Source organism: Polypterus senegalus, chromosome 2, assembly GCF_016835505.1.
Source record: "Polypterus senegalus isolate Bchr_013 chromosome 2, ASM1683550v1, whole genome shotgun sequence".
NCBI lineage: Eukaryota > Metazoa > Chordata > Cladistia > Polypteriformes > Polypteridae > Polypterus > Polypterus senegalus.
The window spans coordinates 145,202,167-145,229,937 of record NC_053155.1 but is presented as its reverse complement, the minus strand read 5'-3'; the positions used below and the strand labels follow the sequence as shown (position 1 = coordinate 145,229,937).

General features: G+C 37.7%; 1 long non-coding RNA gene across 3 annotated transcripts; it reads left to right on the top strand.

Annotated features, from left to right (window-relative positions):
• The first annotated feature begins 512 nt into the window (after window positions 1-512).
• Window positions 513-25,303, top strand: LOC120523449. 3 transcript variants are annotated; one of them, XR_005632629.1, is made up of 5 exons: window positions 513-732; window positions 839-953; window positions 8,391-8,632; window positions 23,286-23,382; window positions 25,261-25,297. It is a non-coding gene; the product is annotated as an uncharacterized LOC120523449 (long non-coding RNA). The 3 variants fall into 3 exon arrangements; XR_005632628.1 differs by lacking the exon at window positions 23,286-23,382 and having other exon boundaries at window positions 8,391-8,738; window positions 25,261-25,303; XR_005632630.1 differs by lacking the exon at window positions 23,286-23,382 and having other exon boundaries at window positions 25,261-25,298.
• The last annotated feature ends 2,468 nt before the right edge of the window (window positions 25,304-27,771 follow it).

Here is a 27,771-nt window from a genome sequence, read left to right as displayed (position 1 = left end):
ATTGGAGTTTGGAAGGGCATTCATATCCGCAGTATTAATTCTCCCTAAGTCAAGCTGGAATTAAGTCAATCTATTTATTGTCATCTAGTTTGATCTTTTCTGTCATAATACCAAAATTGTATTTAAAAAAGATCCTGAAATGTATTATTCACAAACATTTGATCTGTTCTGATACAATCTGTGAAAAGTTATCTATCTTTATCTGATGTGTCAGAGAAATCACTGCAAAAGGCAGATGTTTTATTTTCGTAGCTGGTTCCCAATACTGGTGGCAAAGATGAATAAGGCTCTGAGTTACAGTCACCAAAAATAGATATTTTATGTTCATGCCCTTCATTTAGGATTCTTATAAACTCTTGACAGCTTCTGGACATAAATAGCTAGTGGTTCAATTGCAGTCACATACAGCATTGGTAGGGGGTGTTGCAAGGGCTTCTCAAAGATTGTATAAACACAAGTATACTCTTCTCTTTCTCTTTCCTTCCTTCCTTCTCCACTCCTTCCAGGTAAGTGTTGTCCTTCTCCACTGGACTTGTCTGGATGAGGCAGAGCAGCCTCCTTCATAAAGGAACCAGGAGTAATTTTGGGACCATGACAGTGTTCATTGGAAGCACCTTTTAATCAAGAAGAAGTCCCATGAAGTAGGGACCATTAACCCCTCCAGCACTCCCTGGTGAAACCCATGGAACCCAAAAGGTCTGCCCCACAAAACTGTGGTTCCCAACATACCTTGTAGGTATCCATATGGGTGCCTTAACGCCAGGACTCTGCACTCTAGTGTGTCGGGTAAATACATAGCTCAAGTAAACTAAATTCCCTTGTTCCTCCATTATAACAGCTCATTAAGGATTCTTAATCAAGCCCTTCCAGAATGCCAGTGTATCCACACCTGTCCATCTCCTGGCTGCAGCAGGGATCGCCCTTCCTATTCGTTGGGCCTGCCTTTAGGCCAGGTAAGGAACCTTGAACTATCCCAGCTGGGACACCCATCCATGCCTCGTGGTAGAAATGAACATCCTTGTTTGGTTAAACATTTTAATTTGGTGTAATCTGAGTTCATAATATTGACTGAAATTTCAGGACTAGTATAATTCAGTAGTAGTTTAATTAATGCAAATATATTGGGGCCAAACCCAAATTTCTGCAAATTTTTTACACTGCATTCATATTACAAGCCTGATTGCTCAATTCCAATTTTTTGCTCAGATCGGATTTGCCTATCTTGAAGGTTCATATTCATTAGTAAAAGTGACTTGTACCTAACTGTAATGTGAACGCATCTGTCCTCCAAAATGGCAGCATGCACACATTAATACTTTTGGGCACAAATCATCTGCGTAACCAACAAAAAAAAAACGCCATATTTGTGAGACAACTTGTGGCATTAAAATCAACAAAAATGGATGCACTAGTAGTTAGTGTATGCATCACATTTTGCTCTTGAGAATGGCAATTGGTTGGTTGCACATGATTAGGTCAAAAAGGTGGGAAAAAGCCAGACGGCTAGTGTTTGCTGTTTTTGCAGTTATTGCTGGCACTGCTACACCAGGAAATGTGTCGGTACAAGAAAGGTAGCCAGCAGTGGTGGGACCTTAACTGTTATAACAACTGTAGCTCCCTCCATTAATGTTTTGCCGCATTGCTGGTGCTGGATGATAACGACAGCACTCAGCCCATGAGTACAGACAAAAAAAAAAAAGTATTCTCATTAGACCGTTCACATTCACGTCATATAGCCATGAATCGGATACGCTTCTAGGACTAAATATGAAAGTGACTCAAAATCTGATTTGAAATGATTGTGTTTCTGTATCTGCACAGCCCTGAAAACTTCAAATTTGTGTCTAATACATTAAGGCCAAAAATTGTATTTGAGTCACTTCAGCCTAGTTAAAAAAGGCAACCTTCCTGTGGGCACACTGTTGAGGGTTGTAGTCATCTCACCCAGGCTGAGGCTTACTTCTAGAAGGCCTTTTTGTGTTCTATAGATTTGTGGAAGATTGTCCAAGAGGTATTTGGTTTCAGAAGGGTCCTTTGATATTTCAGTGCAAAATAACTTTTAATAATATTCTAGCACTAAAGCCTTCTAGCCTTATTCTCTTAGAGTATGAGCCCTTTATCATTTTTTGGAAAGTGGATCACATTACTCTGCAAATGTTTTTCTATAGTCCAAAAAAATTATTGTGTGAGAGAATCCATTGATGTCAATCCCTGTGCGCACAAGAGCACCTTATCCCCATCTCTAGAATAAGATCCTCAAACATTGCAGCTTCACTTTTGAACTTAAAATAAAATCATTAAAATAGCTGGAAAAGGTCTTTCTCCAACTCTGCCATTGCCTTCTCTATGTTTTGGGTTGCATTCTGAAGGTACTGCTGATAAAGTATTTTAGTTTCAGTGTTTGTAGATGTTCCACCAAAGTCAATCACCATTCTCCACTTCCTCCAAAAAAAATCAAAGATTGAGGAAATGGGCATCTTATAGTAAGCTGGTATTAAAGTGCCAGCATGAAGTGAAAGAAGTTTGAAAGGAATTGAAATTTTTCGAAAGACAAGACTATGATCGAAGAAACCAGGAGGATGAATGGAGTAGTTGGCTATGAGATTTCTTTTTTTTATTTTCACTTATTTTAAATTAAAAGCAAATAACATTCAACACAATCAAGTCAAACATAACAAAACTAAAATTCAACCCCCACCCAAGAGAAAAAGAAGAGTGCCAATGACCAGAGCAAAATTTAGAAGCATCTAAGGAAGGAAGAGTATAGTATCCCTGATATAGAAGATAATTCAAAAATGTTTTTGATTAGATCCTGACATATTTAACAAAAGTTTTGAACAGATCCTCTAAGTGAGAATTAGATTTTTTCCAATTTCTAATAGTATAGAACATCCGTTACCCACTGACTTAAAAGTGGTGGGGTGGGATTCTTCCAGTTGACCAAGATAAGTCTACATGCCAGTAGTGCTAATAATCCCTCATTTTGTAACACCATCCCTGGTAAGTGTATTATCGGCTTGATATTTCTTAAAGCGTGTACTGCCAAACAGTGGCTGTGTGAGAGAATCACAAGTACAGTATTTAAAAGTACTAAAAGGAGGTGGTACAGTGGTTACTGCTTTGATTCATAACCCTAATATCCTGGGTCCAGTTCCAGCCAATCACTGTCTATGTTGTTTTTTTTTCTCTAGATACTACAATTTAACAGGCTTATTGTCGACCATAAATTAGCCCCCTTATGAGCTTGTGTGTGTGTAAGTGTATCCTCCAATGGGCTGTTGCCTGATCCAAATCTGGTTTCTATTACTCTTTAATGCTCCAGCCTTTGCCACCCTCAACCAAATTAGGTGGGCTCCATAATTGATTAATGAATTAATAAAATGGAAAGGGCACTTATAATTATATAACATAATTGAAATGAAAGGTATAAAGTAACATGTGTAATAAAATGAAACATTAAGGCATAGGCAAGCTACATTTTAGGGCATTTAGTCTCTCCATCTACAAAATCAGACAACCAACACTTATTGCACATCATTTAATGCTTCCATTCATGAACAAACCACCTCTGTGCAGCTATTTTAAAATAAACCACCAAATCAAGGTTATTGCTTTCCACCTTCACTAAATATCGAGAGTAAAGACCTGCCCTGCTGCGTGGAGTTCACATCCTTACAGTATGCCATTCTGCTACTTGACTTCTGCTTGACAGAGGTTTCTCCTGCCCTCTAGTGGCCCCTAGTTGTTATGATTTGGGTTCTCTTTCATAAAAAAAAAATTTACAAATGAAAAAACATTCATTCCATCAGGCTTGTTTGTTTAACTGGTAGCTAAGATTGTAGTGGTCTCAAGGATACAAAGATTCACACTACCTGAAGAGAGTGATTTGTTTATTTTGCTAATGGGACCCCAGGAACACACCCAGCCTTGAACCAGCACGCACACATTCTGACACTGAGACACTGATAAAGAGGATCAATGAATCAATCAAAAATAAAGATAATAAAGTACATATTAAGCAAACAATGAAGAGGAAAAATAATATTAAACAAAAAATGCATATACAAAACGCCTCCCTAGTTCTCTAATGGTGATAATTATTTACATTTACTGCACAAATGAAACCTAACAAAACGCTAAGGACTAGATAAACAATAAATACTTATGACACAGTCCAAAACATGTCAAGAACAACAGGTACCGATGATGGAAAGAAATGAATTAAGATACCAAATGAACTATTTCCTGGATGTTATGAAAGTTTTGTCCTACCATGTTCCAGGTGTTGTGCAAAGAATCGTAGAAACTGAGAGCGCTCCCCAGACAAAGACGTTTAGCAGTTCAGATGAACAAATATGCACAGGACAAGCACATAAATCCAGAATTAAACTGTAATCTAAAGTTGACTGTAGTTGTAATCCAGTAATGAATGACGCATATAAACAAATACACACAGATGGTCTCAATCCTCTGGTTTTATTTTTGACCACTTAATTATCCTTCTTCCCAGTGACCCTTTGAATCTGCCCAATGGCATAATATTATTGGGGCTGCTGGGAATTGCAGGTAATTTAAGTAGTGCTGAGACAAGCTGTCCTAACATTTCACTTCATAAAGGTTGTCAAGGCTTCTGCTTCAACTTCAACTCTTTAATTTTTGAAGTTCAGACTTTTCAGCTAACACTTACAATAGTTGTACTTGTATGTCACAGGCTTGGATACAAATGAAAGCCTCCTAAAAGATTAAGGATGGAAATAATAGGAAAGTTCAGCAAAGAAACTATAATGTTTTAATTATGGAAGCATAATATTGCAATGTTTAGATCTTCTTCCTTACAGGTTTGAGAGTCCTGTGCTAGAATCCCATCCTGGTTATCATCTGTGTAGATTCAGCACATTCTCCACATGTCCATGTGAGATTTCTCATGACACTCTTCTACTTTTCCATAATCCCAAACATGTGCATATTAGGTCGGCTGTTGCCTCCAGTTAGCACTAGTCTATTGGAAATCCTGAACTGGTAGTCAATATCTGTGTAGAGGTTACACATTCTCCTTGTGTTCGTATGGTTGTTTCTCTACAGGTCTTACATTATATACCACTGTATATTAGGGTTAGGTTAATTGAGTGGCCCTTGTCCTGTTCAAAATCAGCTTGGGATGTGCTGTCACTAAAAGTTAAACACTAAAAATAGCCTAACTACACTTCTAACCCAGGAGCCATTAACCTATGACTGTGTACACATTGCAGCAGAAGAGGAGCAAAGACAGCCTTGAGATCCTGAAGTTTTCAAAGTTAAAAATGTCAAGTTGTTTAGCAGTACTGAGGACTGAGCAGGCTTCTTCCAGAGATTCTGACAGACCGTTCTGTCAGTGTGCATGAGGAGAAAGGAGAAGAGTAGAATACAAGGACAGGAAAAGAAAGAGCAAGGAGGGCAGAAATAAAATAGAATAAGAGAAAAGAAATCTGTTGACATTTGAACCTGAGTATTTTGACAATTTCAAATGTGGACATTTACAGTATTTACATTAAGGGTACCTTTAATTCTCATATTACCTTGTGTGAGTGGCTACAACATCTATATGTTGCGGTTTGAACTTTCTTTTCCTCACACATTCTCAGTTTTGTTCCTTAGAGCTTTCTTTTGTCTAAAAAGTGGGAGAAAACAAATTGTTTAGAATATAATCTTTGTTGTGTAAAAATGCCTAAAATGTTATGTTTTTAATTTGAAAAAAAAAGGAAAACTCTATACAATAGGACAGCAACAAAGTAAAAGTTAAACTTCAAATTCAGTTTTCTTTTCCTTGATGATAATGCAGTGTCCTGGTGGTCAGTTCTGTATCCTACATTTGCAGTAACTTGGGTTTAATTCCCAGCCCATAACCAGTTTTGGAGGTTTACGACTAAAATAAAAACACATTTTAGAGCACTTGATGTTTGTATGTTGTGATTTTGATCAGCTTCATTTTTTCAGGTTCTTCTGTTTCCTTTGACTGATTATAAATAAACATTAAAGACAGTCAGTACTTCTCCTTTTTGACTCGAGTGCGTGAGTGTATGTCTAAACGGTGTCTCCTTTTACTTTACATTAAAGGAAATAGCAATTTAAGTTGTTTTTTTTGTCAGGTGGGACAGGAAACAATCTACTGAAGATTTTGCATGAAAACATTTCCTTTTTCAAGACTTATGTATAGAATTTGAGATAAGCTTGGACTCAATTAATGGCCCTAAAACAGACCAGAACAGTTAGTAACATCAAATTTGGCATTCTTGCTTATTAAAGTTTTCTTCTTTTCTGATTTTCAATTTGAGTGTCTTTGAGATATTTTAAATCAGAATGTTGACAATTCACTTCCCACCACTGACTCACTATGTGATGTTAGCCAAGTCACTTAATCGGTTCAGCTTCCAATTACTGTAAACTATGTATGATTATTGATCTTAAGGATTTTTAGGAGATGCAAAGAGTGCGTACACCTGACAAGCCCCAATGCAAGCAAAACACCTGTCGTGTATTCCTTGTATAATTTGGCAGATACTATATGAAATGAATTATTAAACATAAGAAAAAGAACTGAATGTAACACAAGGGTTAACTAAATGAAACTTAAACCTGAATGTACAAGTGGTGTCTGCCTGGTCTTAGAGAAGCTACCAATTCAATTTTCCAAGGTTAGAATGAGGTAAATGAGTAGCAAACACCCCTCCAGAAACTGGGGATAACCTAATGGAAAAGTCTTCACACCCCTCACATGAAATGGTGAAAAGATCAATAAGACAATCCATAAAACTCCCCTCTTAACGAAGATCTGTCCTGAGTAATGGGAGAATTGACATAAGTCCGGTGGTGTTACTTGATTGGAGGAGTACTTAAGTTCTGGATATTAAGTGTCAGATGACGTGATGTATTAGATAAGGTGAAAGTATAAAAGCAGATGAATTGTTTAATTGATTGCTCACTCCATGGATTGAGACATTTGTGCATAACTCTATGCAAATTAAAAAATGTTCTGCATTCTCACCTGGGATCCATGACTACTTTCTTTAAAGATGGAGGAAAGTTTTTTCCACAGCAATCTCTCCTTATGATGAACTGTTCCATAGAAAGGTGCCATGTTTAAATCAAAGTGGAGTTTTTTTTTAAGTACCATTTGCTCCAAATATATACATTAAATTATGTGCAATAACAAATGTTACAATATAACAATTATTTTACAATTCATTTCAATATAACACAATATAAGATTGGAAAAGTGTATTTAATCAAAAATACAAACCATCAGGTATATCATAGAAATAATTACGATTTGCAGTCATAAACCAAACTAAAATCTCTACCCTAACCCACAGTAGAGTTTCATAGACACACAGGCAGGAGCACAGACGATGTTTTTGAGAATAACAATTAATTCTTGCCAGATTCTAAAGAAGCTCTACATAGTTCAATGCAAGGAAAATTAGATTTTTTCCCCCAGTTTTTGATGATAAATAATTTTCTCTTTGAATTTATTATGATGGCATTGTTCTCCATCCATAAGAAAAATTGTACCAAACCCATAGTGATCACTTCATAATCAGGATCGTTTTTACTCAACCAGGTTTCTGTGAATACCATCACTCATACATTTCTGTGTTTGGACTGAAAGTTCTCCCATGTCTTATATTTATCCATGTTTATCCAATAAAGACTGAACATTTACAATGAAGACAATTGATAAGGGAAGCTGAGTCACCAGTTTTTCGAATCTCTCTGCTTCTGTCATTTCTGAAAGATGTATAGCCACTGATACTATATTAGTTAATAAGCTTGTGAAAACTAATAATGATACTAGTCATAAAATATACAATTCTTAAAAGAAATTGTCAAAACTGGGAGAACAATTTTATTGTTATTTTTATTTTATTGTATTTTCAAACCTAGAACATTACAATAGCATCCTAATCCATCAAAAAAATAACAACACAACAGATACAACTGTTTGCTTCAAAATCAATACAGAAAAAAAAAGAAAAATAGAAATACAAAGAAAAAACAAAGCAAAACAAATCAAGATTCAGCTCCCACCCAAGAGAAACATAAAAAGAAGAAGGGCACAAGCGAAAAAACCCTAACTTTTAAATATAAGGGAACACTATGAATATTGCTTGCCCACTGAGAGATAAAATTTGAGTTGAGATTCTTCCAGTTACGCAGTGTGGTATAGGACATTACAATTGATTTCTTCTGTGATCAGTAAGGGGTGCCACCAAGCCCCAAACCTTTCAACACACTGACACCAATACAAATTCAGGTTCAAATAATGGTTTATTTTAACCAACCACTGTACACAGACTGCACAAATGCAATTCTTCTTTCTCCAGTTTTCTTCCTTTTCTTTTCATTCTCTACAGATGAGTGTTGTCCACTACCTCCCGACTCTGACTTGTCTGGATGAGATTTGAGGGGCTCTTTTTATGCCAGACCTGGATGCATTTCTGGTTCTCTGAGGTGGGGATGATTTGTCCCTGCAGCTCCCCTTGGAGGCACCAATGGACCACCTCAGAGCCGCACTACTGGACTACAACTCACAGCCAATCCTGTGGGCATCCAAGTCAGCACTATAGTCAGAAGGACTGCCACTTGTTGTGTCGAGGTAACAAATAGCCTACAAAATTATCGACGATTCTTTCTACTAAACTGGCTTCTTGGTCAGGTGAGGGACCATGGACCATCCTGGCTGGAACGCCAGTCCTTGCCTGGTATGCATTACATTTCTTATGCAGTTTAGTGCCTTCCAGGAGTACAACAAATGTCATCATTAATGAATTAGAAGTGAATAGGACAGCAAGGTTGTCTGATAAGTTTGTAAACATTTTTTTTCCAAAATGATATTAATTTAGTGCATTCTCAAAACATGTGACATGTTGATGCTGGAGCTACGTGGCAGTGCTTACAATTTGGATCTTGCCCTGAGTACAATTTAGACAATTTTAAATAAGATATATGTGATCAATGAAAGACCTACAGTATAACTGAAATATTTAATGACCAATAATGGTGCACTGCACAATAACATGCAGTGAATACACTTGAGTTGAACATTTATAGTTTTCATACTCTTTCTCTGTACGTTTAGCATTCATTTGCTCAGAGGTTGATATACTTGCTGATTCCTGAGTAGCTCTTCTTTTCTCCACCCTAGCGGCTCGCTTCTACCCTTCTTTAGTCTGCCTCTTTTTGCATCAAAACTGATTAAGTCAATGTTTGTGTTGCAATTACTTAGTATTGTTTAAATTTTCACTTAAGCTGGCACTTAAGTCTTCAATCTGCTTTAAGAAGTGTTTAAGATATGAAAAGAAAGGAGATGTGAAAGTGAAGGTGATAGGGATGAGAATGGCGTCCATACGCATGCGCCGCACAGCCACCCTGCTGGCCACTGCCAAGAGTTGATTCTACAATAAAATAAAATAAAAAGACGAATAACATTGGAGATCAATCATCACCCTGAAAGCGGATAGTAGACATTACATAGTATATATGCACCAAATTTCAGGTCAATAGTTCAAACGGTTTGCAAAGTACAGGTGATTTAAAATCCTGGACAGATAAACGAACAACCACGGTAGCGTATTATATAAGATTGGTGCATACGGAACTACAATGTATTCTGTGGATGGCTGAGTTACACTCTTTTTCTGAGATGTCAATTGAAAGGTCCCTTTCTCACTGTTCCCTAAGATTTTTAAACGGGGGATTCTATGAAATCCTGTGGGGGGTGCTCCGGGAGTGTGGGGTACTGGACTCCCTGATAAGGGCTGTTAGGTCCCTGCACAACCGGTGTCAGAGCTTGGTCCGCATTGCCGGCAGTAAGTTGAACACGCTTCCAGTGAGAGTTGGACTCTGCCAGGGCTGCCCTTTGTCACTGATTCTGTTCATAACTTTTATGGACAGAATTTCTAGGCACAGCCAGGGTGTTGAGCGGGTCCGGTTTGGTGGACTCAGGATTGGGTAACTGCTTTTTGCAGATGATGTTGTCCTGTTTGCTTCATCAGGCCGTGATCTTCAGCTCTCTCTGAATCGGTTCGCAGCTGAGTGCGAAGAGGCTGGGATGGGAATCAGCACCTCCAAATCTAAGACCATGGTCCTCAGCCAGAAAAGGGTGGAGTGCGCTCTCAGGGTTGGGGGAGAGATCCTGCCCCAAGTGGAGGAGTTCAAGTATCTCGGGGTTTTGTTCACGAGTGAGGGAAGAATGGAGCATGATATCGACAGGCGGATCGGCGTGGCGTTCACAGTGATGCGGGCTCTGCATCGGTCTGTCATGGTGAAAAAGGAGCTGAGCCATAAGGCAAAGCTCTCAATTTACCAGTCGATCTACGTTCCTACCCTCACCTATGGTCATGAGCTAAGGGTAGTGACCAAAAGAACGAGATCGCGAATACAAGCGGCTGAAATGAGTTTCCTCCGCAGGGTGTCTGGGCTTTCCCTTAAAGATAAGGTGAGAAGCTCAGTCATCCTGGAGGGGCTCAGAGTAGAGCCGCTGCTCCTCTGCATCGAGAGGAGTCAGATGAGGTGGCTCGGGCATCTGATCAGGATGCCTCCTGGACGCCTCCCTGGTGAGGTGTTCCGGGCACGTCCAACCAGGAGGAGGCCCCGGGGAAGACCCAGGACACGCTGGAGGGACTATGTCTCCCGGCTGGCCTGGGAACGCCTCGGGATTCTCCCGGAAGAGCTGGAAGAAGTGGGAGGGAAGTCTGAGCATCTCTGCTCAAGCTGCTGCCCCCACAACCCGACCTTGGATAAGTGGAAGAGGATGGATGGATTGATTCTATAAAATATTTTTAAACTAGCACAGCGAAGTATAAGTCTGTCATTCTGATTGCATTGTGCATTTCTGAACATTTGTTAACTGGATATGCCTTGCATATTTTTATATTTTCATATTCTTCTTTGCGCTTTTTCTATCCTTTCTTCATTGGAAATTGTAGCCCTATTGGAAAACATAATGCCTGGACTGACCACTTGTCTTTGTTCGTTGGACATTCCTGCTATCTTTTGGATGCCGGGTGACATTATACCTGGTTGTGGATGCCAGAAGATGGACTGATGAGTGTTTTATTGCTTTAAATATACATCAGATATTGTTGAAATGCTCTTTGAGTCTTCATCAAGACTAACCCTTATGGCCTCTGGGATAGACAAAAATGAGAGATGGATAATGTTAAGTGGGTTTTTTTTAACTAAATTTCGAATTTGTATATCAGAAAAAAAGTTTATAATTGAAATGTTGGAACATAGCTGTTCAAAAATATTGTTTATATAGTGCCTTAATCCCTAGTGTTTTCCATAAGCTAAGCACTGAATAGAATTGAGAAGGTGTAAAAGTGTGATCATCATGTATAGGAGCAACAAAAATAGTAAGAGCTTCTCTACTTTCCAATGTGTCCTGCATTAGTTCCATATTTTAAGCAATTGGTGGATGACTGGATTTCTTGTAAACTGATGATAGTATTAACTGGAACACAATGAACAGGGTATAAAAGGAAAACTGAGAACAAGATTTGGTTCCCATTACCACCCAGGTTGCTGCAAATTCCTGATTTTTTGCTAATTTACAATATTTTATTGTGCATAAATTTGCTGTCCAGTAGTAAAATTGAAAGTTAGGTGGTACCATATCTGCTTTAGATCATTGTAGAGCACAGATCCCTATCTCCAGTCCTGGAGGGCTGCAGGTTTTCATTCTAACCCTTTCCTTAATTAGTGACTTGTTTTTTCTGCTATTTAACTTCTTTGAATTCATTATATTTGACTTGCTCTTAAAGACTCTGACCCCCTAATTGTTTTTTTTTCCTTAATTAGCTGCCAAACAATAATGAGGTACAAAATTAACCAAAACATGACCAGCAAACTGTGTCGATCGTGCAATATCTGATAATAAAGAAAGATGAAGGTCTCAGGAATGCTGATCTGCTCAGGTCCCCAAAACATTTTAACGGTGCTCTTAGAAAACAGAAAACCAGAAAATTTAGAAATATCTGCTATTTAACAATGAGAGCAGAAACAAGCCATGGAATTAAAGAACGGGTTTAATTAACAACAAGAATCTCAGCTTAATTAAGCAACTGGTTGGAGTGAAATTAGTTGAATTTTGAATTCCCGATAAGTGATGTTATGAGTCTAATTTCTTAAAGAATGATGTGTTGATGCATATATGGATACTCTGGAATAGATATGTTCATTTTAACAGATGAGATGGTGGGTGGACCATCTTTTAACATCATTTGATTTTTTTCCATAGTACTTCCAAAATTGTACTGAAAAATATGCTTATATTTACATGTGATGGTTATACCCAGCATGGGTTTGCTCTGAGTGCTTGGGTTTCCTCCTACAGTCCAAAGACATGCAGGTTAGGAAGACTGGTGATGCTAAAAGTGGCTTGTTTGTATGTGGCATCCTCTCCAGTTTCTGCCTTGCCACTGTTACCTGCTGAGATAGACTCCAGCTTCCCAGCAAACCTATTCAAGATAAGGTAGGTTTAGAAAATGGATGGATGGCTTATTACAAGATAGTATGAATGGTTATTAAACCTGGTATGATGTGCTAGAGAATGCAATGGGAAAAAACACACTTTTATGCAAATTTGTTTGGAATCCAGAGATCTTATGAAGTTCTCTAAACAAGTTTAAGAATAATAGAATTAATGTAGCATATCTCTAATATAATTTAGGGACTTACATTTCTGCAATTTACTCATCATCTAGGCATTGTGCAAAATCAAATATAAATGCATATTATTTTATAAAAAAACTGTTAAATATAAATCAAGTGATATGACATTCAGGCTTTGTGATGTACTAATGAAATTTTAGCTGGGTTCACTACGCTGCAAAAAAGCTGAAGAAGTTTTGCAGTGTGAGCAACCCACTGCATCCCAGTGTTATGGTATTGAAGATAAATTCTTGTTTATTTAGTATTTTTATTGTTATTTAAAATATACCTTTTCATATTATGTTATTAATTCAATTTTTTTATTTTGTGTTGTCATTGTATTTTTCAGTATTTAACATTATACTTTTAATTATTATGGTATTGTTTTTTTTCAATTTTGCATTGTATTAAGAATATATGTATTAGTTCCTCACTGTTCCCATTTCACAGAGCCTAATAGGGCAGTGCCACCTAATGATGAAGCTGGAAGAGAAGCGTCAGTTGTAACTCCAGTGCTGGCATTGGTATCTTTTTGATGTCTGCATATTGTTTATTCTGTTTGATAATCTGATTTTCTGGATTTTGACGTCTGTCTTTGTTTTAAGGTTTGGTTTTTGATTAATGATTACTGAATTTAGTGGTTTAGTAGACCAGTCGAAATTGGTCTTTGATATTCTCAAAGCATCAATAATGTTGATCCAGCAAAATTCTTTTGATTAAACAGTGAATCATGCACACAAGGACACTGGTTCAAAATAATGGGAAGTGCATTTAAATTGAACTTACGAAACACTTCTTCACACAAACAGTATTTACACAGGGAGTTGAAAAACCTGCATAGCATTGCTGCTTGAACCACCTCCAATGGATCCTTTTGGCCAGTTCCAAGGTCACTAGCTGAGAGTACTCAAAGGTGTTTATCCCATTACTTCTGGAACTTATCCAGGTGGTGAGGCAGTAGCAGGAATTTCTCCCTACTGTCCCCTAGGAACCTTTACTAAATATTGTGTCTTTCCTCCTTAGCCAGAGCAAGAAGTTACCTTTCTCCTCTTCTGTCTGAACCTTCCGTGCCTTCATTAAATTAGCCCCTAACACTCCCATGCCCTTCAGGAAATACTGGATAGCTAACCCAGTGTTACCTCAACACCCTACTTCGACATGGTTGATGACAGACCTCCATCCTACCTCCATGCATTTTGCCTTTAGGTCTGTGTAGTTCTCTCTCTTCCTCTCCTGGACTGTCTTAATAGCTGTTTTCCACGGCTAAGTCAGTTCAACCAATACCGTATACCTAACTTTGCTTCTGTGGACTGCAGCACAATGTCTGGCTACAGGAAACATGTGGTAATCTTGGTGGGGAACTGAAGCTTCCTGTGAAGGTCCATTCTCATGTTTCAGTTGTTACTAGATGAAAGGATTGGTGCTCTCAAAGGATTTTCTGTATTACACCTCTGGATCTAAGGAAGAGAATTAAATGATGTTTATATGCTGGATAAGCTCTATTTGCCCCCTGTCTGTATGTCTCCAAGGTCTCAGCTAATTTCAGCAAAACCTGGTTATGCCACCATCTATAGTGACTTTTTACCAGTGTGCCCTTAAAGCTAGATAGAATGTGCTGCATTACATGTGGGGTATTACAGAGTGAGCATTCTTCTAGTTCTCTGCTGGATTGAAAGATTGCAAGACTTGACTAGATTGATCTTCATACCAGCCCAGTGCAATAACTCTTCAAATATTTTCAACAGTTGGTTTGCGCAGGCTGCAGTACACTTTAGCTTCTTGGTTCTGGCCACCTCCGACACGACTCAGAATTTTCTCTGGTCATCTGTCCTATTAGTCAATGACGTGCGGTGAGGTTCATGGCTGGTGAAGCACTGACTCCTTCAGAGTGAGGTTTACAAATATATGAACCCAAAAGAGTAGGTTATTCACTATTCAATTGGCAGCATGCACAATGACTACTGGTTATGTTTCATATCTCATTAGTATTTCTTTACACACACACATATTTGGCTAAGAAAGAACTCTACATTTACACATAGTACGTGTTTAATTATTCTATCCATCTATCCTTCCAGTGTCAGAAAGAACTCTACATTTACACGCCAGCTATCCAGAGCCCAGCAAGAACACAGTGTGAGGCACCAGCTCCTCGCTAGCGCTGCAGTATTGTGTCCTCACATGTTTAATTATTAACAATATAGATTATTTAAAGGAAGTTAAACTTTTATCTGCATAATATAATAAACATATTTTGCTGCATTTCATATTAAAAATGATATTGTCATTATATGTAAATACGCACATTATAAAGTGCCTCAGGTTGTGCAATATTATAACTGTAGTGCAAGTTTACAGTGAGGTAATTGTACTAATAAGTACAAACAGTTCTACAAGGAGCACTTGATGGACTGATTGAGTGCGTTTATAGTTCTTGGGATGAAACTGTTTCTGAACCGCGAGGTCCGTACTGGCTTTGAAACATTTGTCGTATGAGAGCAGTTCAATAGACAGCATGGCTGAGGCAGCATGTGCTTGATGCTGTGTACCGATAATTCTCTTTCTCAGCTTCTGTAGATCTTTGATTCCCCACTCAGATACAGTGATATAAATACTCTGAGTGGTGCAGTGAGAGTAATATGGAAAAAGATGATCCGATGTAGCAACCCCTAACGGAAGAAGCTCAAAGAAGAAGAAGGTGCAGTGAGAGTAACAAAGATAAAGCAGCTATGGTATTTAGAATAGTTTGACCATTCTGTGGACCATTATATTGTTACAGGTTAATTACAATCAGATGCCTTAAACTAATAAAAAATATGCAGTTAGTTTCACTGTACTGTATATGATAAAGCCGCGTTAGGGATGTGGATCTAAAAAAGAAAGGGAAACCACACAGGAACAGTAGCACTGCTTTGATGCTGGGTGCCGCCAGTTTGCAAAACCGAGCGGAGAACTTGCGTATGCCAGGGTTGGAGCTACCGTGAAAATGTGTGTGGCTTTACACCAATTATAGGTTTTATACATCACGATTTGAGCGTGGAAACTTTCGTACACAACATTTTTGTGCATGCGCACAAGTCTATACATGAGGCCCCAGGTCTGGCAGAGACACCCTACCTTCAGACTTACCTCATATCAAAGTGAAATGCTTAATGGAAAGTCTCTTATCATTCCATAGAAAGGCAGACAAAAGAGATCTAACTTCAGATCCATATTTTATATGGAAGACAGAGAGCGTGGCACTAACAAAGTTAAATTGAGGACCTATATCATTTTAGTAATTGCCAATCTGTAATGAAATGACAGTGGAAGAAATGAACCAGAGGAAAAGGATCCCTTAACACTTTTAAAAATTTGATGGTAATTAGACACTAAAATGTCCTGCAGAAAAGGAGATAATTTTAAAAATTTCAAAGAGTTAGTCAGTGAGACAAACAATAGAAAAAATAAATTTACGGTATAGGGAATTTGACAGAAGGATAGTAGATTTTTCCAATTAATTTCATAGCTAAATGGGGTATCAAATGAACTAAGTAAACCCAGGATGTGAGTTAGATATACTGTATTGTGTCCTGAGCATAGTTATTATGAGGACACTGAGGAAAATGTAAGGGAAAGATAAACCTATGAATGCCTGTTGAAGCTCACCCACCAATGACTTTAATTAGAAAAAGTGGTTTGACATTGTTAAACATTAAAATATAGTGAGTAAAAAAGGGAAAAAATAAGACCAGTATAGAACTAACAGATCATGTTCACTTTCTGTAAAAATACCATTTATAAAAGAAGTACCTCATCATTAGTAATTCCAGTGTGCCTTAAAATGTTGTCTTCTCTCCTTTCTATTCAAAACTATTAAACATACTGTCTTCACACAAGTCACATCTTTCTTTCTGTAGAATAGTCTGCTCGATTCTAACCAGTCCAGTTTCATGAGAGGTCAGTTTCCTGCAACGGTCCTACTGACTGTTGTTGACATGCTGCATAGCTATGGTTTTCACTGTGCTTTCTGTTCTCATCCTTCTTGACTTATCGTCTGCTTTTCACACTGTAAATCATCAGATGCTCCTTGCCACTATCTCCATAGCAGACATCACTGGGACCATTCTCAGATGGTGTAAGTCCTACTTCCAGGGCAGATGCTATCAGGTGTCATTTAGTTAAGAGGTGTCAAAGTCACCTCTCTTTATGCATCTCCTTACTGGGTTTTGTGGCTTTTCATATTAATAATATGCTGATGATGCTCATTTGTACCTGAAGACAACACAGTCTCAGCTAGAATCTCAGCATGTTTCAGCGACATCTCAGCTTTGATGAAAGAAAAATATCTCTAATTCAACCTGTCGAACACTGAGCTCCTTATCATTCCCAGCTAGTCATTTGATTGAACATAACATCTCTGCAAAGCTTTGTTCATTATTATTAGTAAATACCAATTCAGTACACAACCTTGGAGTGACAATCGATGGTCAGCTAATTTTCATTCATCACATTGTGACAGTCTCCTGCTAATGGAGATTCACTCTGACTATATCTGATGGAGAATGCAGCACAACAAATTGTTCAGACACTGGTCTTGTTGTGCCTTGCCTACTGCAACTCCTAACTGGGGTAACTGAATACACTCTCAGGCCACTGCGGATGATCCAAAATGCAATGGCACATCCTGTTTTCAATCAACTAACACAGCTCCATAACATTCACCTTCTCAGGTGACTCCACTGGCTCCCTGTAGCACCACCACATACTTCATCAAGCTCAAATTCATTGATGTTCACCTATAGGTCAGACAGTGACTTAGTACCTACTTATTTTGGGGGCCCTCATAATGTCTTATACTCCTTCCCGCATTCTCAGGTCTGCTAATGAATGGCGGCTGGTGATATGACCGACAAGCGGCATCAAACTTCAATATAAACTGTTTTTCACTCACTGGTGGAATGAGCTGTCCAAATTTATCGGAAACACTGGCTCCCTCAGTGTATTTAAGACTTTCCTGTTTTGCAAATACCTTCCTAATTGCAAATGTAAGGTTCTTTTGTTGTAGTTAAGGTAAAATTAACTAGTCTTGTGCTTTAATAATTATTATTATTATCATTATTATTATTGTTAATGGTTGCTTTCTAAAAAGTTCTAGAGTACTTTTAACATGTTTTGATCAATTTTTGGAACCTAGATTTGTGACACTTATTTCAAAACTGACCCCTAACTGATGCAAACTCGATTATGATGGCTTCTTTTTGAAGTAAATTTGGACAAAAGCGTATCTAAATAAATAAATATAAATGTAAAATACTAGTCAAATTTCCTTAAATAGTTATACCTCATAAATTTCCAAAACTCACTTGGCCTGAAATGACCCAAAAGTTACACTAATACTATACACTTACAGCAGCTAATTTCAGTTCTGAGTTTTCCTTTTATGGAAAACAAAGCTTTTTGACAGTTAAACCACATATCACATCCTGTCATTTTTTGGAAGAAAACCGGCAAGGTTTGTTTACTCTGGAACCATTATTTGCATGCACTGAACTGTTTTGCTTTAGCAGAAACACCTGTAAGAAATGTGCAGAGTCAACTGAATAAGATAATGTGACCAGATTGAAGCTATTGCACCACCCAGGCTTTGACACAAATGGCACCATGCCAGAGTTCTCCCTTATTTTAATCGCATCACAGATTAACAAAAGGAGAAACTAACTAAACAAAGCACACACCTGCTGTTTATTATTGTGATAAAGACACACCCCACCCCATATCATATTTGTCTAATTTCTCCATTTTTTCATTGGTGTTTTCTTTGTTCCTATTTACCAACCCTCTATTTCTTTATACTTAGCATGTTATTCCTTCCATAATGCAGCTTCTGCTCTGCATCTACCAAACTTAAAATTTTTAACTCATGGTAGCTTCTGTCCTTTTACTCTGCAGCATTACTTTTGAAGTCACCCATAATAAAACCACTGGTTAACTCATAATTCTGCCACATGGTGATCTCAACTAACATTACACCTTCAATTGCCTCATCTGTCAGTCTTTTGGCTTAATTTGCTAGAGACACAAGGTCTTTTGAAATGTTCAAGGACCCTTAACAAAGGTGCTGCCATCTAGTAGATTGGGATATCCTTCTCTCTGTAACCCTAGTGGCCCCTATGAGTCTAAATCCCTTACCCCTACGTAAATAATTTACTGCCTCGCAGAAGTTCCTGATGTCTAGCACCAGATCACATATATTGTACCTACTTTCCCTGGCTTCATAACTGTTTTGTGGCAATTCTATAATTCCTGACCAAATGTGGTACTGTATCTCTCTCTTCACTTTCATGTGCTTGTAATGAAGTCATGTGGCTAAGGGTGTAATACTACTGTTATCAGCACTTCAAATTCAAGTGGATTATTTAAAAGATTATTGTTTTATCACAAACCACATTTGGTTTAAGACTCATATTCTGCAAACAGTTTCTACAGAAGGAAAAGATCCACAGGTTAAGTCTTCAATCTTAGTTACAGCTATATAAAATGAGAACAAGTTTGATCAATCCAATTACATTTTGGTTTTAATTCTTAGTTGTAAAAGTATAAAAATGTGAGACAATAAAGAGTTGTGTCATGAACTTGGGATTCCTAAGCATGGAGAGTCTCAAAAATTATTCAACATGTTGACTAGAGGGGGAAAACCATCAAACCCCAGCTAGTCATGAAAGAACAAACTTGGAATCCTTATAAATAAAAAATATTTATTAATGCATGGTAACAAAAGGAAGCAAATAGCATTAAGTGTTTCCAAAAATGACAATCCCACAGCAAACAGTGTCCCAGTACACAAAACAAAGAAAGCTCAAATGTCAAAATCCGTAAAATTAATGGTAAAAAATTAAAAGCAATAAACACCAGCGAACTAATTAATGTCAGCACATTCAATGAACCCCAAGGGACTGTGGGTTTTTTTCTCAGCCTTTAGAGGTTTGAAGGCAGCCCCTTGATGGTGACGGGCAGGACCTTTTGGGGGACCACCCACAAAACACATGGCAAATGGTAAAACACACAGAAAATAACTAACAATAATAAAATAAAAACTAAACAAAACAGATATAAACGAGAAACTTGAAGAAAACTATGAGTGAAACATAACAATTTTTATGGAAAGAAGATGTATCTGCCACGTGTTCAGATAGTCAAATAATGATGACTTTCTGCGATAGTTGTGCAGTATTTATATTCACTTAAACTGGAAAGGGTGGAGTTGAAGGTGCTATGTGGGCAACATTCGATGTTTCCTTTTGCTTTGCAGTCCTCTGAACTGTGGCAGGACTTGGAACTATGTCATCAACTATGTCTATGCAACCCCTTCCCTCCAGTGCATTGCGGAAACAATCCCCGTAAGAGATCCACCTAGCTGATGTATGTGACATAGTTTACTGATTCATAAATTTGGTCTAATGTGATACAATTCCAGAAATAAATAATATCTGGCAGTCAGAAGTAAAACACACACTTTTTAAAATGGAAACTAATTTATAATAGAAACCAATTTTATCTGTACAAACCTCGGCCTAAAGCACTTCCAGAAAAAGTGAGGTTTTGCGGCTGAAATTGCAATTGATTGAACAGAGTTACTTCTCGACAGGAATTATTTTGAACCCACTGTTAGGACATGTAATGATTTTTATGAGTGTGTCTTGAGAGGTTGCAATCCGTGTACTGTGACGCAACGGATAAAATGGTCTTCTAGGGCAATCTTTTCCTATCCAAGTTCCAGCTTAAAACAAAACCAATTCTATCGCCTGCTGAAAATCTTTGTGTTTCATTTATTTGTGCATTGACCTTTTTCCTTACATCCTTGACCTTTTTGCTTGCTTTTCGTCTTGGCCTTGATGCACAGTTTCCTTCGATCGGCTGGTTTTCACCTGTTTTGCTTTTATGTTATTCTCCCGATTACTCCACATTTTGTCTGACTTGCAGAGATAATTCTCCTAGAATGACAAATATTTCTTTATCGCTGGTGGAACATTCTGTTATATTCTGATTTATTTTGTTTTATAATTGTGTCTTTTCATTTTTCTATTCTTTAATATGTAAAGCACTTTGAGCTACTGTTTGTATGAAAATGTGCTATATAAATAAATGTTGTTGTTGTTGTTGTTATGATTAAAGTTTCCTTTTAGAGAAAAATTGGTGAGGCCTCCGAAATTCAGCCAAGAAATAGGCTAGGATTAACTGCTCTGCCCAACTTGGAATCAGGGCATGACTTGGGGCAGATGCATAAATGAAAGGGTGGTAAGATGACCATGGAAGTGGCAAGCAACAAATGAGTTATACAGTGTTTATTGCTGTTTAATGCATTGTTTTGGACAGTAAACTAGTAAGCAAGCAATCAACCAGTGGGGGATTTTGAGCTTCTTTACTCACCTCTCCTTTTGTTCTTTGCAAAACAAAAGACAACAGATGTATTAAAAAGAGATAGGGTCCATGTTAGATGTTTCTATTTAATGCTACTGACTTTCATTGGTAAGGGAGAAAAAGCAAAGTGAGACCTTTTTTTTCTGGGTTTAACATCCATATTACTTGCATGCTGGAGACAAACTTACTGGAAACCTTCCAGACCAAAGTCCTCTCTATTGTAAAAGAAGACAATAAACAGTAAGTTTCCAGTGCTACCTCAAAGTCATTATCTGGCATTCCCTTAAAATCAACCTCTGTCACAATGTTTTTCTTTTTAATTAAACAGCTATTTGAGATAATAAGGATGGCAAAGAGGAGACTTTACCACTGTATTATCAGTGTAATGGTGGCACTCCATGCTTCCCACTCATATTACTCCATATAAATAGGGTACCTATTAACAATACTTCCTCCAGAGCCTGGGTTTCAAATCCCACATGGTGCTGATTGACTGTGTCCATTTCTCTCCAGGTACCCATGATTCCTCCCAATTAACAACTCTAAATTTAGATAGATAGATAGATAGATAGATAGATAGATACTTTATTAATCCCAAGGGGAAATTCACATAATCCAGCAGCAGTATACTGATACAAAGAAACAATATTAAACTAAATAGTAATAAAAATGAAAAAAATAAAAATAAAATGAATGTTAGCATTTACTCCCCCGGGTGAAATTGACCCTAAGTGAGTAAGTGTGTGATTGTGCCCAGATGTTCTTTATTAATTTAATAATTTATACAAAACTGTTTGACCCTTTTAATTATTTTATCAATAGAAAATATGATTTGCTATTTATGTTTAGCTCATGTCATTTTTAATGATATTAATGTTGATATTTTTGTGTTCACATGACCACACTGATGCATTAATGACATAACACATAAAAACAGCTATATTTACACACAGAGTTAGCCTTTGACTAGATAAAGAAAGTCTTTCTTGTGAATCTTGGTCAATTAGCTTAAAGACTCATAAAGAGGTTGCTGTCAGTTTTCAAGACAAATTCATTTTTGTTCTCCCCCTTAATTTTGTTTTGGTTTATTTTTGCCTCCACGGTTTCAAACTTTTGTCTTTCTGACCTTATAATTGGTTTCAAGCCAATCATTTTCTGATCTTCCTCATTTTTACACTGAATCCTGTGTACCAGAGTGATGCACACAGTAGTTGCAATGCACTGATAAAGTATCTTGAGCAGAACTTGATTAGTTCCCAGCAACCACATAAAGACAAAAATAGGTTCAGAAAAACGAATAGATATTAATAGTAGAAGTACAAATTATAACAAGCAAATGCTAGTAATACTTCACATGATCACTAGATGCACTGGACTGTAATGCATAAAACATTCATTCATTTTTGCCATTTTCTAAACTTCCTCAGTCCAGAACATACCAATACAATACAAGAAATGAATTGACATTATATTAAATATAATAAATAAGTTTTTGTGTAGTGCATAGAAACCAGAACTACTTCAAAAATGCAAAACCAATGTAGGGAAAATACATAAACTTCACATAGACGCTTAGCAATTTCAAGAGCTAAGGAGTAAGGACTGTCACCACAGGATGTACTCCATCACTGTGTTGCGTCTTTGGTCTTAGGAGGATAGACCTCAATGGCTCAGCTAATCAATGGAGCTTTGTATAAGAGGAAACAAGGTCTTGGGTTTGTCTAGGGTACCAATGAATAACACAACCATAACTCAAGCTATCTATTCTATATACAGCATGAAGGGCAAGTATTGTTGTCATGATTTGGTACAATTTTGGGCCCTCAAAGATTGCCATTGTTCCACTTCCAGCATTGCTAAAGTTGTGGCTTCTGAGGTCAGGACCTATGCATAATCAAAACGATAAGATAAAAGGACAGCTATGAGTGCAACTCCTTATCCAATCTGCAGATACCAAATCTCTGGAGTATTCAAAGTTTATCTTTGTGCTCTTTTTTCAGGTGTACTTTCAGTTTTCACCCTCCATTATAAGAGAGTCTCTCATATTGGGCTTTGGTTTTGTTTCACTTTATATCTTTTTTTGTGTTTTACACACATCTTCTGCTTTTTGGTCAAGAGTTTATCTGCCAGTCTTATGTCAATGCAGTTTCTTTCGCTTGTTCGGGTATTCAAAATTTTCCTTTTTACTTGACCAGGAGTCTCTGAATTGAAAATGGAAGGCAGAAACAAGAGGAAGTCAGGCAAATATAGAGAAGGCATGAAAGCACAGAATATCTTAAATTAGGTTAATAGGTACATCTTTTTTTTTGTAATTCTGATTATCATCAGTTTTTGCTTTTATTTCTAAGTATGGCACATACAGTACTTTGCATGGTATAGTAAAACTGAAAATAAGTATTCATAGATCCATTTCTTTGTACTGAAATGTAAGGTGACTTTTTAAAGGGCTGTCAGTTGCCACATGCCAGTGAAAGAATTGGAAAAGTAGAGACATAATATGCTGTAGATTAGACTCTACTTCAACAACTTGATCAGTCATTTGTACTGCTGCAGCGTGTCTCATCTTTTTTAAATGTTTAAAAGATATTCTACATTCCAGATGAATGAAACATAAGCCTAGTCTTTGTGTGCTTTTTTTTTTTAATATAGTGTAACACAAAGGCCACCATTGTAGTAAATCTCATTACCTGGAATGACTTTAAGAAGATGTATACAAAAATGATATACTTATTATAAAATAATGAAAAGAAAGAAATGCAACATTAAGTATCACATGGAAAAAAAAATAGAAGAAATACTTTGTTGCCTCTCTGGGCCTGTCTCTACTTGTAGAAATCTATGTCTGCCTGATGAGATGACTTGTCCACTAAGGTACCACAATATTCTATTTCACTCTCTCTCATACAGGCTAAATCCTGTCCACTTGCCTTTGCCCCACATCATTTCACGTCCCACAGAATGAATGCATGAGTAGTCCAAGGCCACTTTAAACAAAAGCCACAACAATAAATGTCTTGTATAGCCCAAAAATCACATAAGGCATGCCTCAGTGGACTTTTACAGGCTCTGTCTTTTGACAGCCCCAGCCTTGACTCCCTAAGAACAGAAGAAAACAACTCCACAAAAAAATCTTGGGAAATGCAATTCACAGTGAGATACCCCCTTCCAGGTGGGTTGGGCATGCAATGGGTATTCAAAAATGAGGTAAATACAATACACAAAACAGAACACAAATAACCCACTTCACAGAACTAGATGACCAATCTATCATTGCCACTTCAATAGTACAAACCCCATCTTGGCTCACTTCTGAGATACTTCTAGGATCAGGGGAATATGTACAAACTCTAAGAACAACCATGTTGCAATGGTCTCCTGGACCCTTAACACTAACTGCATCTTTTAGCAGACCTTAAAAGATGAAGTCACTTGGCAACCTCTGGGCCACCAGCCAATGTTTCTCAGATTTTTTTTTCTCTCCCCCTTGGTCAATCGATGATAGTAATAGTTTGGGTCCCCACTTGGAGAGTGGGTATATATTGTACATCAATGCCGAATACTTAGGCAACCCATTCAGTGTAAGACCCACCACAGTCAACTACCATTATAAAGAACAGAACGATTACCCACTGGCATCAGCCGAGACCCAGTGGTTGAGAAACACTGTTCTAAGCCATCAAATGATTGTGTGGTTGTTTCAGTAGTTCAATTATTTTTAAAAATGTGTCTTACTTTTCATATCCAGGCTTACAAAAAAAGTGCCTCATAAATCCAGAATTTGGGCCTTTAATCTTAGATTTCTGTAAAGTTATTGCTCTCTCTCCCACATCTGTATGTTTTTTTTTTTGTGCAAGTGTTTTGATTTTTCCACCTACACCTTGCTGTTGTCATTGACTCTGACTCCTTCCAACCCTGTATTGAAATTAACATATTTGAAAATGGAATGAAGGAACAGACATCTATGATCACAACAACAACAAAGCACCCTTCAGTGTTTATTTTGGAGGGCATCTTTTATTGTGTCTTCTTTGAAACAATTAGCATTACAATATAACATAGTAGTGTTGTGGACTACATATAACACCATTTTATAACATTAGTATATGTTTAACTGTGCGTTCCAGAATTCTCTTTTAGGACTGAAATCTTAAATCTCTCTTTCTTTCCTAGGTGATGAAGCGGAAGCGGAAGCGGAAGTAGAAGCAGACAATAGCCGACAGTGAGATGAATCGCGTTGCCGTCGTCGTCGAAGAACTCCAGGCACTCGACAAACAGATTCAGAAGCTCCTGTCCAGACGAAGGTACCTCAGAGACTTGAAGGCTCGGCTGCTGGACAAACCACACTTAACAACTGAAGTCGGCGTAACATCAACCCCACCTCGTGCTGCTCAAGTCCAAGGCCAAGTAAGCTTCACCCCCGCGCCTCGTAGGAGCAACGACAACGCTGATGAAGACCTCGACGGGTTTCAGCTTTGCAGGCGGGGGTTCAAGGCTAGAACACCTCCATCGGCACAGGCGAGCATTCAAATCCAGAACCGATTCGACCCTCTCCGCATCCCCAGTCTGCCTTCAACCCCGGGTGATGTAATCGTGGTAGGTGATTCGATTGTACGAAACCTGAATATCATGTGCCCTAATCGAAAATCCTTTGTTTCTTGTTTTCCCGGTGCTCGAGTTCGAGATGTGATGAGGCGGGCGCCGACCTTCTACGAGAAGCACAAGAGGACAATTGGATCCATTATTCTACATGCCGGCGTAAACGACATAAGGCACCGAGAGTCGGAGGTTCTCAAGGCTGACTTCGCAGCACTAGTTGAAGACACGAAGGAGAGGACCCCATCCGCAAAAATCTTCATCTCGGGTCCACTACCTCTCGTCAGACGATCGAATGAATACTACAGTCGTCTGCTGGGTTTAAACAACTGGCTGAGAGGCTTCTGCGAGAATCAAGACATCGGGTTTATAGACAACTGGGATCTTTTTTGGGAAAGGCCGCTTCTTCAAGCGGGATGGACTGCGTCCGAATAGATTTGGCGCTCGGGTCCTCTCCGAAAACATCGCTAAGGTAATTCGTCTATCTTGACTGTCTACTTCTACTTAACCCCTTCGTAATGCTACTGCTTTGATAGGACATAATGGCTTAACAGAGTCTTCCGTTAAAGTGCACAACATTAATAATCTAATAACAAATCTTAATGCACGTAAAAAATCTAGGCAGTGCGGCATAAACACCAATAATTTAATTGAAATTACTACTTCAGATCAACACTGCATTAAGACTATAAAAACGGATTGTAGATTACATAAAAATACACACAGAGCGTTAACAAAAATAACTTAATTTTTGTTCCGATTACCAATAACACGCATAAAATTCAGCTCTGCCCTTCAGAAACATTAAATATGGCACTATTAAATGTTAGAGCTTTAACTAACAAGACATTTTTATAAACGATCTTATTAGTGATAGAAACATTGATTTTATTGCACTAAATGAAACATGGCTTAACTCAAGGGCGGAGTTTTAATCGAATCTGCCTCCGGATTACAGTTTTACTCGTGCAGACTGCCAGGGGAAAAAGGGGGGTGGATTGGCAAACATTTACTCGAGCCGATTAAAATGTAAAGATGTTAGTTTTGGTAAATTTAAGTCCTTTGAGTATCTCGCGTTGTTATTCATGGAGATTCTCACGTTCTAGTATTATCCGTGTATAGACCTCCTAAATATAACGTCTTTCCTTGAGGAATTCTCTGACTTAATGTCAATTTTAATTACAAACTATGACACACTCTTAATAGTGGCGACTTTAACTTTCATATCGACAATCAGTGTGACCAAAAAGTAAAAGAATTCATGAACCTCCTGGACTCTTTTGATTTGAGACAGCTCGTAAATCAGCCTACACATAAAGCAGGTCATACGTTAGACTTAGTGATTACTAAAGGACTTAAAGTTGATATAAAGCAGGTCATTGATATCGGTCTATCAGACCATTTCCTTCTACTATTTAATATAGAAATAAAGATAGAAAACACTCATGAGAAGCATTTTGTTAAAAAACGCTTCTTTGACTCATCAGCAGCTTTAAAACTTACAAACATTCTAAGCAATCAGTCCGTTTATAATGCCAACTATAATAGCGAGGATAATGTAAATAGTAAAGTGGAAAACTTTAATTCTAAAGTAAGAACTGCTGTTGACATAGTTGCACCTGAAAAGACAGTTAAAAATCTTCTAGTATTGTTATTCCATGGAAGACCCAAAGAGTGTCTGATTTAAAAAGAACATGTCGTAGAGCTGAGCGTAAATGGAGGAAAACTAAACTAACTATCCATTATGAGATATTGAAGGTTAAAATAACAGAATACAATAACACAGTCCCTTGAGAGGCTGCTATTTCTCTAATATTATAAATAACAATGCTAGTAATCCCAGAGTCTTATTTTCTACAATTGATCGTCTGTTAAACCCAGGTAACACAAAGGAATGCCCCAGAATACTTCCAGTGAAACCTGTGAGAACATTGCTGTATTTTTCAATCAAAAATTAATGATATTAGAGATAACATAGTATATCTCCCCAACACTGCAGAACCTCCAAAGCCCGGTACTCCATTATAAACAAATTAAATGCTTTCACCAGGATAGATTTACCTGAATTACATAGTATAATCTCTCAAC